At 41.1% G+C, this 5,000-nt stretch overlaps 1 pseudogene; it reads left to right on the top strand.

Moving 5' to 3' along the window:
* LOC119584557 overlaps positions 1 to 5,000 on the top strand; it is an 8,835-nt pseudogene that overhangs the window by 1,000 nt on the left and 2,835 nt on the right.

Here is a 5,000-nt window from a genome sequence, read left to right as displayed (position 1 = left end):
GTTTGTGTGTGTGTGTGTATGTGTGTTGTTTGTGTGTGTGAGTGTGAGTGTGAGTGTGAGTGTGCGTGTGTGTGTGGGTGTGGGTGTGCGGTCGTGCGTGTGCGTGCGTGCGTGGTGCGTTCGCGTGCGTGTACACATTTCATGGCACAAGAATAAAAATGTATACATAATTACGAAAATGTGTAAAGAATACCAGAACAATCAAACTATAATGAAAATAGATTCCGTTGGTCTTTAATAAATACAAGCAGTGATCTTTCAGTCCGTTAAACACATTTCATATATTTCAAGGTGATTCCTCTGTGCCATGAGTTAAATTCTAAATTTTGGGTCATTCATTTTATATATTGCTCTGACCGTAATCACTACATAATTATCACTACCATGTAATTATCAGTGTTATTATTGTAGATGGTGATTTTGGCTGGTTTAGTGGTAATGGTAATGATAATAACGATTGTGGTTGTGATTGTGATGTGGTTGCGGGGATGGTGATGACGCTAATGGTGAATGGTGGTGATGGTGGTGGTGACATAATGACAGTTGTAATGCTATAATATTCATGTTAGTGATATAATGGTATTAATTACGGTGATGGTACGATGCTGAGGGTGATGGTAGTCTGTTATGGTATTCGGAAAGGTGAGGGTAGCGATCATAATGGTAGTGGTAATCACGGTACTAATTATAATCAATATCATGGTTGCTATCATAATTAAGACATCATTAGTGGCATAAACAATCACAACTGAATTTGGGGAGGAAAATTATTGCGTAACGAGTACAGCGCGTTCACGGTGTGCAGTTGTGGAATGAATATATTATCTCATACTCACCCATCCTCATTGTTCTTTCAAACCCACCCACCCACCTTCCTACCCCCCCCCCTCCACCCACTCAAGAGAACCCACTCACACCCACCCTCAGTGCCCCTTCCACCCACCCACCTCCCTCCCCCTCCCCCAAGAGAACCCACCCACCCACCTTCCTACACCCCCCATCCACCCCCTCCCAAGACCCCCCACCCCCCACACCCAAGAGAACCCACTCACGCCCACCCCCTCTTGAATTCCAGGCATGCGACGAACAGCTTTGAGGTGGGCGGGCAGGCGGGCACCCACCTCGACGCCCCCGCCCACGCCCACGAGAAAGGGGTGGACCGTCGAGCAGATTCCTCTCCGGCATCTCGTCGCTCACGGTAAGGCCGCTGTTATCATCGTCATCGTCATCGTCATCGTCGTTATCATCACCATCATAATTATTATCATTGTTATCATCATCATCATCATCATCATCATCATCATCATCATCATCGTTATCATCATCGTTATCATCATCGTTATCATCATCATCGTTATCATTATCATTATAATCATTATCATCATCATCATCATCATTATCATCATCATCATCATCATCACCATCACCATCATCATTATTATCATCGCTATCATTATCATTGTCATCGTCATCGTTATCGTTATCATATCATTAAAGATCATTTTATAATTTCTCATGATATGTCTGTAAAGTCATGACACTGATGGTGGTAATGATAATGGTAATAGTAACATCAGGAGTATTAGAGTTATTAGAAGTAATAGTAATAGTAGTAGTAACAGTAAAAGTAACAGTAACAGTAGTATTGGTAACGTAATAATTAATAGTATTGATAATTGTAAGAGAGAAATGAGAGAAACAGTAATATATATTTTCTCCTTTCCTATCGCCCTCTCTCTTCTCTCCCCCCCGCTTAACACCTCAATCCCTTTACCCCCTCCTCTGCCCCCCTCCCCCCTCTTACCTCTCGCCTTCTCTTCCCCTCTTCCTTCTCTCTTCCCCTCCTTTCCCCTCCTCCTTACCCCCTCCTCTCTTCCCCCTCCTTCCTTCCTCTTCCTCCCTTCCCTTCCCTTTCCTTCCCTTCCCTTCCCTTCCCTCCCCTTCCACTCCCCTCCCCCTCCCCCTCTCCCCTCTCCCTCTCCCCTCCCTTCCCCCCTCCCCTTCCCTCCCTTTACCCTCCCCCTTCCCCCTCCCTTTACCCTCCCCCCCTCCTCCCCCCCTTGCAGGAGTGAAGATCGACCTCCGAGCGAAGGCGGCGGACGACCCCTCAGCGGAACTGAGCCCCGACGACCTCATGGCCTGGCTGGACGACCACGGGCCGCTCCCGGACCGGGTCGTTGTCCTCGTCCACACGGGATGGGGGAGCAGGTAAGGGGGGGGAGGAGAGGAGGAAGGAAGGAGCAGGAGGAGATAGGGGTAAGTAAGGGGGGGGAGGAGAGAAGGAAGGAAGGAGGAGATAGGGGAGGGAAGAGGAGATAGGAGAGGGAAGAGGGGGGGAGAGGAGAGAAGGAAGGAGGAGGAGAAGAGAAGGAAGGAGGGGAGATAGGGGCAGGTAAGGGAGGAAAGGTAGATAAGGAAGGAGGAAGAGGAGAAGAGGAAGGAGAGAAGACAGAAGAAGGAAGGGGAGAGAGAAAGGGAAAAGAGGGAAAGAGAGAGAGAGAGAGAGAGGGAAGAAAGGGAGGTCAGGGCAAGAGGGGAGAAGGAAGAGAGAGAGGGAGGAAAGAGGAGAAAGAGAGAGGAAAGATGGAAGAAAGAGAGAGGAAAGATGGAAGAAAGAAAAAGAAAGAAGAAGGGGAGAGAGGGAAGAAGGAAGATGAGAAAGAAAGAGAAACGAGAAGAGGAAGAAGCAGAAGATGGAGATGAAGAAGAAGAAGAAGAAGTAGAAGAAGAAAAAGAAAAAGAAGATAGAGATAGAGATGGAGATGGAGATGGAGGTGGAGATGAAGAAGAAGAAAAGAGAGAAGGAGAAGAAGAAACTAGTAAATAACAACATACCATCAGTACAACTTTCGTATCCACGTCACAGGTCCTCTCGCTTCTATGTAATCTACCAGGAACTAAGGAAATGTTGTTACTGTGTGTAAATATTTGCGATAACGTTTCAGAATTCACCGGTGTGACCGTATTGAGAAAAAAAATCAACGTTTAATTCTACTAAACACCGGAGTGAAATGTCGTTAAATACACCTTAAAGATAGCTCGTTGATCAAGAGAATGGTTGTCTTGTTCACTTTAACGAACGTAGGCAGAATTTGTATAAATTGCGGTAATCTGAGTAAAGATAAATTGTGATGGAAAAGGGAGAAACTTCAAGACAAAGTATGGTGTAATATATATGTGTGTGTGTGTGTGTGTGTGTGTGTGTGTGTGTGTGTGTGTGTGTGGTGTGTGTGTGTGTGTGTGTGTGTGTGTGTGTGTGTGTGTGTGTGTGCGCGCGCATTCAATATATGCACACACATACACACACACACAGGTATACCCACTCACACACACACACACACACACACACACACACACACACACACACACACACACACACACACATACATATAAATAGAATAAATGGTAAAAACGAAAATGCTATTGTCATCAGTCTTACCGAAGTGAAAATAACGTACAGACATTTTACATCTGACAATAACGTATAAATTAAAACAATACAGAAAAAAAACACAATACAGATTTTCATTTTCCGCTCTTTGTGAGATCGGGGAAAAGAAAATGCTGTGTCATGTCATTGTCCTGTTAAGAATAATACACTACATATTTATATATATATATATAGATAGATAGATAGATAGATATAGATATAGATATAGATATTTTGTATATATATCTTTCTTTTCTTGGAAAGATTAAGTGATTTGTGTATATATATTACTGTATGATTGTCAAAATAGGTACAAATATAAGAGATTTGAAATTTCTTGAGCCGGTTACGAAATCTAAAAACAAAAGCGAATCGTTTCAAGTTCGCGGAAAGGAATTTTGATGAATATTAAAGCATTCAGTGTTGTTCTGGTTTAATTGAGCTAGGGATAAGAAAGGGAAGAAGGAGAAAGTGAAAGAAAAAGGGAGGGGAGAGGTAGGAGAAGAAGAAGGAGAAGGAGGAGGAGGAGAAGGAAAAGGAGGAGGAGAAGAAGGAGGAGGAAAAAGAAGAGGAGGAGGAGGAGAAGGAAAAGGAGGAGGAGTAGAAGGAGAAGGAGAAGGAGGAGAAGAAGACAAAAACAAAGACGAATAAGGCGAAGGAGACAGAGACGGATACGGCGAAGAAGGAGAAGGAGAAAAAAACAGCTTCATTATGATCCCGTTACATTATGATATAATTATAAATTGAGCTCCTTGAATAGTTAATTGATCCAGCCTCGTTTTTTTTTTTCACCATGATAATCGAGTTGTTACCCACGTACAAAATAAATAAATAAAAATGATAATTATATATAAAAATGCCACGTTTTTTTGTTGTTTTTTGTTTCATTGTTTCTTCAATCTGAAACTCTTGCCCAGGATTTGTAAACGTTTGTAGCTATGGTTAAGAGAAAGAAAGTTTCAAAACGTTTTTTTTTTTCTCTCTGTTTTTAACGTTTATAAAGAATCGAAGGTCCCTTACATAACGATAATAAAAATATTAATAATAATGGTGATGAAGAAGGTGGTAGTAAGGAAAACAATGATGGTAGTGATAATAACGGTAATGAAATAGTAATAGTAATGGTGATAGCGATTGTAGAGATAGTAATAGGAATAATAGTAATGATTATAACAGTGATGGTAGTTACAATAAAAATAGTCAAAGTAGTAATAGTAATGATAATTATAGTAGTAATGACTATAATAGTGACGATAGTGATAGTAATGATCATAAGATTAGTAATAATAATGATGATAATTATGATAGTAGCAATGATTATAATAGTGATGATAGTGATAATAAAGATAAAGTATTAATGGTAATGATTATAAAGATATTTTCCATAATAATGAAAGAAACGAGTCATATTCATAATTGTTATGATATGAAAGCCAGCTACATAATCCATCGTAACTGATACCATTGCTAAGAGTATTTGTCATATATATATATATAATCTGTTTATTTTTGTTTAGAATGACTCGCCATATAAGCATATCTTGAAGAAAACATCGACCGCAATATATGC

This window comes from Penaeus monodon, chromosome 18 (assembly GCF_015228065.2).
Source record: "Penaeus monodon isolate SGIC_2016 chromosome 18, NSTDA_Pmon_1, whole genome shotgun sequence".
In the NCBI taxonomy this organism is placed as follows: domain Eukaryota; kingdom Metazoa; phylum Arthropoda; class Malacostraca; order Decapoda; family Penaeidae; genus Penaeus; species Penaeus monodon.
This window is presented reverse-complemented; position numbering and strand designations above follow the sequence as displayed.